General features: G+C 43.0%; 1 protein-coding gene across 1 annotated transcript in view; it reads left to right on the top strand.

Annotated features, from left to right (window-relative positions):
* jade2 (jade family PHD finger 2) overlaps nt 1–13,885 on the top strand; it is a 121,916-nt gene that overhangs the window by 84,165 nt on the left and 23,866 nt on the right. The window lies entirely within an intron of this gene.

Below are 13,885 nucleotides of genomic sequence, written 5' to 3'. Positions count from 1 at the left end.
ATCATTATGACCAGGGGTAGGTGTAATTCTCGTCATTTAAAGTACTCTCCGGGTGCTCTGTTTGTTGGTTTTACTCAGTATTCCTACCTTTGCACCCTAATTGTCTGTACTCACGTCTTGCAGGTTAAATATATTGTACTTGTTCTTGGCCCAGGGTCCTAAGTACCTTTCTCAAATCTTTCCCTCTCCTCTTCATTGAAAGTGGACTCCCAGTTGGGGGGGGGTGTGGTATTGTTGATGTGTGATCATCGTTATCAATGTTCACCCCATGGAGGGGTGGGCAGGAAACACGTTAATAACACTGACCTGACTCCAGGTAGGCCTCAGTGACCTTTGGTGGATCAAAGGGGAAACCCTGATTGGTCAAAAGGCTTGTAAACGCTGTGGCTCCCAGAACGTGATTGACCTGGTTTGAGGATGGGGGGGAAAGGTGTGTGTGTGTGTGTGTGTGTGTGTGTGTGTGTGTGTGTGTGTGTGTGTGTGTGTGTGTGTGTGTGTGTGTGTGTGTGTGTGTGTGTGTGTGTGTGTGTGTGTGTGTGTGTGTCTTTGCACAGTACTTGGCTGTTAGGTACTGTGCAAATCTGTTAGCATAGTTATTGTCCACGTCTCGGGGGTCTATCTGTATTGATTGCTCCAGTCCCAGCTAAACCTATAGGGAGTGACACTGTGTATTCTACGATTGGTCTATCCCCCGTAGCTCACATTGGTGTACGTGTCGATGGCTGTTTATGAGGATGTGTGAACGAGAGCGTGTGTGTACAGGGATGTGTGTGTGTGTGTGTTGAGGGATTAGGTCTCTTCAAGTTTCCAGTTGGCTTTTTCAAACCTTCTGCCAAATGGAAACGCCACTTCAATTCAAACTAATTCAGGGAGCCTAGCCCGGTCAAACAAAGCCACACCATTCACTGCTTCTGTAGCCTCTTCCAACCCCCACTTTCAACAGCAATTATTTAAATTGGATATTATCATATTATTATGAGCTGTCTTGTATATTGTGTTAGGTTTTCATTACTTTAAAGCTTATTATAGTATTTTTTAAATTGTGAGGAAGCTGATTTCAATGGGGCTAAGTGGTGGATCAGACCAAAATGAACTGGCTGACAGTGACCTGGGTTGCTTGGGGCAACTGAGAAACCATTGCTCCCAGTCCCTGGGGCCAGTAGTTACATTGGCATGACCTCTATTCCTCTATTAGCGTTCGGTGTTATACTTGGACTTTGATTTACTATTGTACACTATGAAGCAGATTGACCATTGACTAATGTGCAAAACTCAGTTTTGACCGTATATTTTGAATCCCCACAGTTGTGTTCATGATAATTTAAGTCTACTGACATCTATCAAAAAGATTTGCAGCATATATTCTTGCATTATGCAGTTATGTAACGCTGAGTCTGTATCAGATGACGGTGCCCCTTCTGGGGCACTGTGGCCCCCCTGAAAGCATAAAGAGGATATTGATTGCAGATCGTGAGCCTGACTGCTGATTGATCATGGATCAGTCGTTTATTGGCTCAGGAAGTGTGGATGGCTGTCGATAGCGCAAGCTTCCCTCAAGCGCCTGTCTTTCAAACTCTTAGCTATCTATGTGTGTGTGTGTGTCTGTTTACATTTCACTATTAACGTGTGCGTTGACAACACTACGCATGAACAGATACACATTGGCAGACCCATATGTAGATAGAGTTGGCTGAATTATCTAGCATCTATTTAAAGGCTTAACCGTAAACCTGGGAAGTGATTTTCACAATTCATGCTTTCACGTTGATTTCTCAATGGGAGAAATGCATGGGATATTTCATAGTGTTTATCCAAGGCTTTCAAAGGCAAATGGTTCCTTTTTTCTTGTTTTTCTGTGATGAAAATGTTCTTTAAGATGTCATGCTAGCATGGTCCCACCGCTATATACAGTTAGGTCTGGTGATGTCACTGACATGGTCTTTATACCTGGGAAAAAAATCTTATATCTAATGGCTGTTTGTACTCACGGTTGTATTCAACGACACAGTCAACAATATATTCAGCTTGTGCTTTCGTATGAACAGACAAATAAATTCAATGCAGTTATTGAATGGCGGCGTGTTGGACATCAACATCTATTCTGTCAGACAGCAACCATGTGGTGTCACTGGGCGCCTCAGACACCCATATCCAACCTCTCCCTTACAATGTTTCTATGGTCAAACAAATATGTAGCATTGTGTTCGACCTTGTTACACACAGAACAGAACCACTTTTTCTATTAAAGTTTGATAGTGAGGAAGCCTACGTCTCCAGTGTAGTTGCCTTTTCATCTAAATGTTTAACCAAAGCAACAACAGCACGTGGTGACTCCACTGAAATAGTACAAGCATCAATTACAGATTGAGTTTCAATAGTAGTCTTGTATTCCATGGTTGACCTATATTCACATTTAAGGGGATATGCCGAGATATCTGTGTAAATGTTTGCAAATGTACACTTTAATTCCAACTTCACCATGTTGAGTTTGCTTGGTAAGCATTTTCTCTTCATTAGCTGCTCCGTTGGCTTCAGAGTAGGAGCAGCCTAGCTCCGGTTCATGTTTCCAAACTTTCCTAAGATTTCAACTGTGTTCCTTATTTAAAACAGTAACTACGCAACTTGTAGTTGTCATAAAACACATTATATTATCAGCTGCTTCTGACTTGGTAGTCTACGCAGAGGTTCAACTTTCAGGTTACTTGCACACTTTTTGAATAAGCGACTAATCTGAAAACATTGGAAATCCCTGTATAGGTATTAGAAATGTATTCGCCTCATGTGAACAGGAGCTAGGCTACTATAACCCTCCAAGTCAATTGAAGCGGCTAACATAACTCAAATGCTAACCCAGCAGCTCCTCTTCTGGACGCACAATGAGGAACTTGGAATCGAACAACCTGTCTGAATCTTTAGACACTTGTGTGTGTGTGTGTGTGCGTGTCTGTGTGTTTGTGTGCCACACATGTTTTACAATAATCGCTGTTTTTCTGGAGAATTGCCTTTACACTCTGTAGTGTGTTGTCTGTGTTTGTATGCACTGACATGTCACGTAGCTAAGCTTACCGAGTCTAAATGGTTTGCTGTTGCTGTGGTGTGACTATGGATGTGTATGTGTGTGTGTTTGGATTGGAGATTCTGGGGGCTGCTCCCCCCCCTACCAGCCCCCCCCCCCCAACCATAACCACAGTCTTTGAAGCTCTGCCAAAGGAAGCAATTTCACTCCACTGTCACCCCTGCTTCACTGGGCTCTGAGTTCACTACCCTCCTGCCCACCCCCCCCCCCCCCCCCCCACCCATCACCTCCACCCCGCCACTTTCACCACCAATCAGGAGGTAGCACAATGCAGACATGTGTGGCTCACCGATTGGGTGGTTTTTTTCCGTCCTTGCTTCCACAGTGTGTGTGTTTGCGATAATCATACTTGTGCATCTGTGCATCAGCAAAGGTGTTTGAGGTGTGTGTGGGCTATTGGGTTTGAATTACGGGTGGGTGATTCTTTCGATTTAATTGATTAATAAGCATTTTTGCCTTCCTGCGGTATGTGAAATGACTGAACCGCAAAACCTTGTTGTTGTTGTTTTAAAGTTCTAGACTCTGCAGATTATTTTATTCTTTTCTTGCCCTTAAAGAGCAGATGAACCCGCTGTTTCAGCTGGGATTAGAACACTATTAAAAAAATCATGTGATGCATATATGTACCGATCACTGGCTTCATACTATGAAGCATAACCAAAAAGAAGGAAAAAAAAGATTGTTGATGTGCTCCACACATCAACAATCACCATAGCATTATACTTGAAGTCTCCGGGAAGACTCACTCTCTCTCGGACGTGAACATCAAAATCAACGGCTTTCCATAACGGCATGTCGTGAGGTTGAACAGGCACTTCGGCGTCATGAAAAAACGTTCCTTGCTTTCAAAGCAAGAATGCAACCTTCACAGCGTGATTTGGTGAAATTTTGCTCTTGTTGGCATTAAATGCCGTGTTCATATCATCACAAAGACATACTGCCACGTTTATGGGGAACACACCCAATTGTATTCCAGCACCTGTGACAGAGACATGCAGATGAATGTCAGGTGTCGCACAAAGAGTTGCAGTGGCCAGCTCAAGTCATCAGCATTGTCTTTCCTCTTGACGAGACAGGGCTCCGGTACCAGGTGACCATAGATGCGGAGACACATTACATCATAAAATATATGGTCCCCATTTATACAGTAGAATAAAGAAAGAGGTTCATTAAGACGCTGAAAACGATGGACCATATATTTGGGTCTGGTTAGTTTGTTTAGAGATAAACTGAAAATCAATGTTAATCAATGAAAACACCCAAGGGTTTGTTTTCTTCCCTAGTTTGAATGTAAGTCAGACACTGTAGGCACCCGGAGCATAGATCTTTGTTTTCAGGAAACGAGGCCCACAGCTTGTCAAAACATCACACAAGCAAGATAGAGAGGTCCAGGGAACAGCACATGTATAGAGTAGGGATCGACCGATATGGATTTTTTAGGGCCGATACGATACAGATTTTTTTTCATCAGCCCTAGCCGATAACTGATCCGCCGATACCGATTTTCTTGATCTGATATTTGTAGCCGATACTACCCTGGAAATCCAGAGTTCTCGCTAAAGCACATTTTGAATTTGCTCAGAGAGTCACTCTGGGAACGAATATACTCATGTATATTCTGGGCCTCCCCTGGCCCAGAACATTAATCAATGACATTGATGTGTCAATATAGGCGGGCCAAAAGCGTTGCTGTTCTACCGACCGGATACGGCAAGAGACTTATCTATTGGTTAGCTCCACTGGTCTGGATACGTCACCCCTTGTATTCTTCTGATTGGTCGTAGTGTTATCCAATGTGTGTTATCCAGTGAGATTTTCAAATGCATGCTTGGTGCAGCCCCTCAAGTTGGGCCATTTTCATTACTCTTTGCCACACCCTACAGCTTTCTAGATGTGGGTCTGGATTTCCAGGCTAAGCCTCACTCAATTCATAGTGAGGCTTTTTTGTGTCATAAAAATTGCGTCATAAAAATGACACAATGATGATAACAAATGTTACAATGTCTTAATAAAAAAAAATATCCATTTATTGAACTGTCTGTAAATCATGCCGGAAAAAATAAATAAAACGGCCGGTACCCAATGAGCAATCGGCCGATACCGATACACGTTAAAAACGCAAATATATAGATTATATTGGCCGGCCGATATATCGGTCGATCACTAGTATAAAGAGCTTTGAAAATCATCTTAAAGGTGACAGAATAACGCTATAACACTAATAAGGCTAGGGGAAAGTGTGTGTGTGATCCATGATGACTTGTTGGCTGAGGGCTGAGCAGTAAGACACATCCGTGGGTGTTGCTCGGCTGCTGCAGAGTTTCAGAACATGTGATTGGTATGACATCCACCAGGCAAACATAGGTGTCGAAGGATAAGAGGGATGGGAAGTTAGCCCAAGGGTACATGTGAGTGGAAGGAGGAGGACTGAAGGAAGATACTGGCAGGCAGGCATGCCTCTGATAAACACTGCTGCTGGTCTGCATTAACGGCCTCCACTCAGAGCCCTTTGAGCCTAAGAGGTAATATTGAAGATGGAATCGCTCGGTAGCTCGTTCAGCGCCTCAAGGTAAAGCATCAGGCCTCCCTGGAGGACGGTGTGTAATGTATATTCATCATCACTCATTACTATGGGAGATATGCCTCTTACACAAGGTAATGCATGTACTTCAGGTCAGAACACATGTACTTATTCAACAGGCATTATCTCTCCCTCTCTCTCTCGCTCGCTTCTCCCTCGCTCTCCCCACACGGAGCTGCAGCCCGTGGCCTGGCGTGAAGCCACGGTTGGTGTTATGCAACAAGGAGGGTCAAAGAAGGGCCAGAGAGAGAGAGAGAGAGAGAACATTAGAGCGAGGAGGGCCAGGAGACTGGTCCTAATGCTTTATCATGCCTTATTTGATCAAAACCAAGACTTCGACATTATTTGACTATTAAAAAAAGGTGAATTCATGACAGCGCGCCAGAATTCAACCTGTAAAAAAAGCCAATGAAAGAATCTCAATGCTGCCTGTTCCCATGAACAATGTTCTGCTGGCCTCCTGGCCGGCCTCACAGCCAAGGTGTTGCCTCTCGGGAGTAACCCTCCAGCTTTGGCCTGTGGGCCAAACGCTCTCCATCAGAGGTCAGGGGTCGCCAGTGAGGCGAGGTAACCCTTCAGGTTGGGATTACTTCATGGGTCTCCTGTTTGAACCACCTGGCAAAGGGCTCTGCTTCAGGTCTGGTCGTCTGGTGTCGTCTCCCAGGTGTACCGTCATTGACCGGTCGCTGGTGGTGTGAGCGCAGGGTGAGGTCTGCGCTCCAGTAGCCCCCATCATAGTCCACTGGAAGTGCCTTGCATGTTAAGAACATAAACCATTGCTGCAACAAACTATTTTGGATTTGAGTTTATATATATAAATATTAACGGCGTTAAGGCAAACCAATTTTAACGGCGTAATTTTTTTTAACGCGCGATTAACGCCAATCATGTGTCTCAATAATTATTATTATTTATTTTTTTGGGCTCAAAACAAAGAAGCAGTAGACTGAATGCTATGTTCAAGGCATATCTTTGTATGTTCATCGTTTAATTGCATTATAGGCTTTTTTTTTGTACCGTCCTGTTTTGATCAGTATATGCCAATGTTGTTATCAATAAAAAAACATTTGCACAAGGCAAGCCGATGCACTTCTCCATGTTGATAAGAGCATTAAAATGAGAAAAATTAATGGGACAAAGAATTCAAGGGATAATTAGCATAGAAAAAAAAATTATGATTAATTGCGATTAATCGTGAGTTAACTATGGCATTAATGCGATTAATCGTGATTAAATATTTTAATCGCTTGACAGCCCTAATAAATATACATATATAAATACTGTATACACTTTTTTATTCCAACTGGATTCAATGACATTTTAACATATTTCCAATACTACCTTGTTTGTCTATAGTGTTCATGCAGAATATCATGCTGATCCCAGTTCTCACTCACTTGGTTTTGCTCTCCGCAAGAGATGCAAGAACACTAAATCCATAGCCCTGAAATAACTAATTATACTACATGTCTGATAGTGAAAGAAACACTCCTGCTGTACCTGGCTGGTGAGTTTAGTGGTCTGGAGGGGCACTGCAGCTCCCTCTACACTTTTAAAGACAGACTACTTTTCCAGAACCCATTATTCGCCTCTTCAATAAAATATGGGATCCATAAACTAATTGAATCAATTCTGTTTATTATTTATGAATTATTCTGTTCCACCCTAATGTCATCAACATAACTTCCTTCTCTACCATCTGAACAACGTTAACGAGATGACTCTACTTTAGCTGCGCCTGCAGGCTTAACCTTTTCACCGAATAAGATCACAGTGCATTACCTCTCCACCTTTACAAAAGCCTCCCCCTGGCTCGGTCCTCAGAATCCACTCAAATTCTAAGGATCTAAAGCTTATTCCTTCCATGCATGTGATCTCTTGCTAATAACCTATTCTACATGGAATTGCATTGCTCCGCAGAAGTGAGCTATCAAGACACTCTGCTATCTCACATTGTCTCTACACTTGTCTTCAGCGGACTGGCCTGGAGAATTTGAGGCTTTATGTTATGCTGTGGCTTTTGATTTTATTATTAGTTATACCATTTATTGAAACATATCATAACACACGGAGTAGGGCATGAAATACTGGCTCCAACGATATGTGGGGCAAAAAAAGGGATTGCATCTCGAGTAGTGTACTCAAGGAGCTGTTGCACCATTTGAAGATACATTGGAGGAAAGTCTTTAAGGGAAGGCCCACATCCAGTTTATAGTTTTCTTATTCACAGTAGCTCTAACACTTTCCTGAAAGATAGGATATTACCAAAAGCAATATTGTTTTTGTGTATTTTCTTTTTACGGTCCAGACACGAGTGAATTTACTGCTGAAGAGCCAATTCCACTCAACTTGAGGTTTCCTGGCTGGACAAACAGCTGGCAGGTTGCTGTTGTTTAATGGGGTTTTCAGTGCAAGCTTTCAGCATCAAACACTAAATAATGTTTCAAAACAGGTTTTATACTAGTTTGAACATCGACGGTACACGGTACACGCACAAAAATGATGATGTGCATATTGAAGTTTATGTTTGTAAGTCTTTAGACTCGAATCAAATAAAGCCATGATGAAGGTTGAGTTGAGTTTTCTTTATTAAATTGCCAATGGCCCAGGGTCCTATGACCCTTATGGCGCCCCCGAGGTCTTCCTTCTGTCCCCGTTCGTATTGGTTCCCCCAGTCTTAAACTTCATTCCTCAACAGTTCACAATGGTTGGCTCCATTGTGTTCTCTTACTCATCCACCCGTTCTGCTTCTTTGTCTCCCCCTCTTGCCTCACACCAGCGTCCAGCCACTCTCGCTTCTCTCCACCTGTCGCCAGTCACTGTGCCCCACCAACTTCCCTTACTCTCTCTCTGTGTCTCTCCCTCCTTCTCTATCACGCTCTTGCTCTTCCTTACTCTCTTCTTTTCCTCCCTATTGGTGTGTGTGTGTGTGTGTGTGTGTGTGTGTGTGTGTGTGTGTGTGTGTGTGTGTGTGTGTGTGTGTGTGTGTGTGTGTGTGTGTGTGTGTGTGTGTGTGTGTGTGTGTGTGTGTGTGTGTGCGCGCACACGTGAGTATCCCTACTACCCCGCTGTCTCTCTGATACAGGCTCTGTGAGATGAAATAAATATGAGGCAGGAGCCACATAAATATTTATAGCTTCTACGGCCGTATAATTTTGTGGAGGCAATGCAAGTCCTGACACTGTGTGTATGTGTGTGTGCGTGCATGGTTTCACCCTCTTGGCCAATGCAGTGACTTGGGCCAGTATGTTAATGTGTTAGTAAATAAATAATATATTTGCTGATACATCTTAAACATATATTAAGCCGTTACATTATAGTTACCATAGTGCCAATGATGGCACTGCTGGACCTCTGCATAGCCAACACACACTTGTGCACACCTATTCACATCCAAACACATTGCTTATGTGTATGTATGAGCCCTCACATGTTGGCTTGATATTATATAATTATACTTTGACCTACATGTGTGTAGATCACATACAGCAGGCATTAAGAAGTGCATGAGGTCTTTCTTGTATAAAGAACGATAGTTGATCAATCTCAATGTCACTTTTAAGCATGCTAGAAGGTTTGATGTTAAAATAAAAGGCAGCTCTGAGTGTGTATCTCTCCTTCCATCTTAACTGTACCTGACAGTAAGATGATCCACATCACTCTACTACTGTATTCAGTGGGTGGGGACGGAGGGGGGCTTTTTTTCATCTGTGTCGATTGGAATATATTTTCATACAATTGTCTACCACCTGCCAGCACAGTAGTTGCACACACACACACACACACACACACACACACACACACACACACACACACACACACACACACCAGACCAACAGTTACTGGGTTGCCCAGTGATATGGCTGTTCAATAAGTAATGGCAGCAGCGTTATGAGGCCCTGGGTTGACCGGGGCCTTAATATTTAATGGTAAGAGCTCTCCAAAGCAGACCAAAGCCAGACCAGACACTGAGGGAAGTCACCTGTAAAACATCTACTGAACTGCAATCATAGCCACTAAGCTACATTATCACCTTTAAGAGTCACAGGGACGATTATATGAAGACATGCGTGCGTGTGTGTGTGTGTGTGTGTGTGTTTTTGTGACTGTATATGTACATGTATATACATTCATTCTCAATGAGGGCGTGAAGGAGCAGCAACTTTTTGTTGGATGGCAACTAGCAATGACAGGAGCCAATCATGTGTCTCAAACTATTGTGCACAGGAAGACTTGTAGACGAGACGCGCCGTCATTAAGTTCAGTCACTGAGGCAATTAATGCCCGTCCTGCATTTAAGGTAATTCCTCTTTAAATCAATAGAGGTAGGCTACACTGAACCATTAACATACAGCCTGTTTCATTAAACTGGGTTATAGGATTAACCAGCATGCATCTCTCTTGAGAGCGGGCTTCAATCACCTCGTCTGTGGGTTTTAGTTTTGAGGCTGCGTGAGGGGAGACTTGAAACTGTACACGCTTCCTTCCCTACTTGGTTCTTTATGTTGTTTAATAGTTTAATTGTCGTTTTGGCTCAATTGATTCGTCCCAAAGATGCATTGATCCACTTGTTTCCGTATTGGCCAAACTCCTTAAATAAATCCTCCAAAATATTGAATGAAGAGTGAATGCAACCTTTGACTAACAGTTGCATGGGCTTGAGCTGTACACTGACATTTGTGAGCTTTTTTTGGAAATAAAATCAGGATGTGGGAAGCAGCTGGATTTTAAATCACCAAATATCTTTCTAATCATCGTTTTAATTACCCTGAGATGTGATTTGAGCATGTTGGTACATGCGTGACTTGTGTGGTTCCCTGGATTGGTTTTTTGTCTGTTGTTTTCTGTCAATGTTGGAAAGAAGGTTGGACATACTACTGTACATTGTGTTACTTGTGGCACTTCCAATAAAATACATTTGCAGAAAGCTAGCCTATTTAAGCGTCTTTGAGTACTTAGAAAAGCGCCATAAAAAACGGATCAATTATTATTATTTTATCCACTCGCTTGTTGATGAGAGTATTAAAAACTGTCCTACGGTGCATTTTGGACAGATAAAAAAATGGGTGATTAATCGCGACTAACGATGGAGTAAATGCAGTATATATATATCCAGCGTTGACCTTCAATAAGGAGTTGTAAGTACAAATTAAGCCTACACTCCCAAATTGCAAAGACAACGGCTTTAAAACAAACTCAAACCCCCACACACAGGAAAGGTAAGGTAAAGCAGGCAATGCAGAGTTGGTCAGGCTTTTTGAAGCTATTTTGTGGTTGTGAACAGCTAGAATCACATCACTGCATCATCTTTTATGGTGCGGCAAGCAGTGCCCAGTGGACGTCTTCAGAGCACTGGGGCTCTTCTGGGCTGTTGCCAATGTTTACCACTAGAACAATATTGTTCTACTGGGCAGCTAACTGGGATGTGAAGAGGAGTGCCTTCATGAAGAAAGAGTTGCTTATTAAATATGAAGGCAGCCATGTTGCTGGATAAGCAGTGTGAATCTAATGAGCACATCATTCACCCACAGCTCAGATGTGTGTGTATGTTGTGAAGCATGCCAGGAGACATGGGTGCTGCATGCAGGCCTGGCTCTATTCACCGCACCGTGGTTAACACACTGTCAATAGCAGAGGCGCAGACAATTTAATCCCTTTCCCAGAGTCCTGTTGTGTTTGCTGACATGAAACACTTTGTCCAATAAAACCTGAGGCCGTAGCAGGCCAGGGGGCTTAGGAGTAATAGGATTTTGATAACCTGGATTTGATCTTTAAATATTTGCTATCTTGCATGCACGGTATACATACTGCCTCTCATTTTAATTAAATTGTGTGTGTGTGTCCATGTGTGTCCATGTCCCTTTTTTTTTTGGCTCTTAAATTAGTCTCTCTTTATCTCTATTTTCCTCTTTCTCTCTTAGGTTCTGTCTTCCACACAAACCCCCCCACACACACACACAACACAACCAACCACATCAGCCCAAAGCCCTAATGTGGGAGCTCTGATTGGATAGTAATGTTGCCATGGTATCCTAGCGGGTGCTGGGGATGTCAGTGGCACACAAATATACAAACTAATAAATCATAAAGTGTGGGGGGGGGGGGGTGGGGGGTTGGCTGAGTTGAACCACTTTGTGCTTTTTACAGTATACTATGTGATGACTACCATGGTGTGTGTGCACATTTGAATTGCCATGTGTGTGTGTGTGTGTGTGTGTGTGTGTGTGTGTGTGTGTGTGTGTGTGTGTGTGTGTGTGTGTGTGTGTGTGTGTGTGTGTGTGTGTGTGTGTGTGTGTGTGTGTGTGTGTGTGTGTGTAAGCGTGTGGATGTGAGAGAGAGAGTGTGTGTGTGTGTGTGTGTGTGCTGGTGGATGTGATTCCCAGTTGGGGACCTGGAAGCTTAACTCCAGCGTTTCCAGCTGCTGGAGACACAGACCACCGTCTGCCTGCATGTCTGTCTGACCCACTTTCAACCCCCCCTCAACACCCTCTCTCTCTCCTTTTATCTCCCATGTCTCCTTCCCCCTTTCTCTTCCTGGTTGTCCCCTGTGCTTCTTTTGATTGGCTGGGCAGGGCTCCTTTGGCAGGCTGATGTTGTCAGTTGACAGCCATGGCATCTCTCCCTGCTCCCTCAGGCAAATTTCTCTTCTTTTTTTATCCCCCGTTTTGTTCTTTTTATGGCCAACCTCCCTTCGTCACTCCCTGCCCCCTCCCCCCTTTTGTCTCTGTCTCATCCCCATGTTATCCATCGTCTTTGTCCTTTCTGATCCGTTTTCTGTTTGTTTGTTTTATTGTCTGCGTTAGACCTTTATGTCTACATACCAGTGTACTGTTTATCGGTCAGTCTCCATAGCTTAGTTATTCGAAAGAAATGTCTCATCTAGTAGCCAAAAGTTTGTAGGTCTATGTTTTATATTCAATGCTTTATGAATCACAAGCCTGTCTAGGTCTACATTTTGGATATCTTTTCTCGCTGGAGCTCTTTGTTATTGTCTGAGCCATGTATGCACTCTTCATCTCTTAGCCTGGAAAGCCTCCTGATTTAACCATAAAGCCCAGCTTATTGCTTTCATTCAGTGCAGTACTGCTGTACTGTGGTCTTAATTAGATGTCTGATCATGGCCCAGGTCTGGTCTGTTGTTTTTTCCCTGCAGACTAGACTATGGTATTATCACAAAGTCCCCATAGTAATATATTCAGTTAATTATGAAACATCTTTAACCACCTGATCGTTCACCAAGTCATTCGTTTCGAGCAAAGTCACGATACAGTCACTGGTAAAAGGTACCTAAAGATCTCCCTTCACCTAAAGTCCCTTTGTTGATACTCTTGCATTTGGTATTCTAACAGATGTACACGTTATGGAGGAGGAACCTCAAGCAAAAATCAGTTTTGGTTTCTTTAACCGAGTGGGTATGTCTTCTATGATCTTGATCATTTTGTATGGGTTAGAAAAAAGATCCAGCCTGGGGAGACCTTCTTGATGTTTCGAGTTCCCGTTGTGTTTCTATCTGTAGGTCAGCCTGGCTTCGACCCGTTGAAAGTCTTTCCAAAAGTGTCAAAGGGTTAGGACCAATCAGCTCTGGTGAGGGAGGTTCAGTCCATGACGTAGCGAGGAGCGCCACAGCCCACAGAATAAGCTAACAAAATGGCGGCGACCAAAGTTTTTCTATCCAAAATTGACTGGATAACGATTTTAAAAGATGAACAGAGATCTGCACAGAAGGCTTTTCTCAGCGGTGACACACTCACGCACGCCTTGAGCGGTCAGAGGAGCATCTGCTGTCATCAACAACTAATTAGCACAGGTGTCTGGCACAAGAGTTGTGTCTCTGTGTGTGTCTGCTGGTGTCTGTGTGAGTGTGTCTGGGTTTATCCGTGAATAGACAAAACCTCATGAAGCCATTTAGATGTATGGGTCAATGGATGCAATGATCTTTTGCAAAAAAAAGCAATTGATGTCATTGACTGAATAAGGGACAATATAAATCAATCGATGGATATGTACTAACTAACTGACTATTTATTGACCATATGTCAGAAGCATGTTTCAATATGCGTTGATGGCTGGATGGATGGTTTGATTATAAGAGCAATTACTGATGGATGGATGAGTAAATGGCTCAGTAACAGTGGAAATGATGAAGACTATTAAGGGGAGGAGTGTGATTTGTAATATGATTTGAATCAATCTATGAATAGCGTTAGTCACTGTTCATAGATTAAGAT

The sequence above is a fragment of the Gadus macrocephalus genome, chromosome 7, assembly GCF_031168955.1.
Source record: "Gadus macrocephalus chromosome 7, ASM3116895v1".
Lineage (NCBI taxonomy): Eukaryota > Metazoa > Chordata > Actinopteri > Gadiformes > Gadidae > Gadus > Gadus macrocephalus.
The sequence above is the reverse complement of the archived record's forward strand: the minus strand, read 5'-3'. Positions and strand labels throughout refer to the sequence as shown.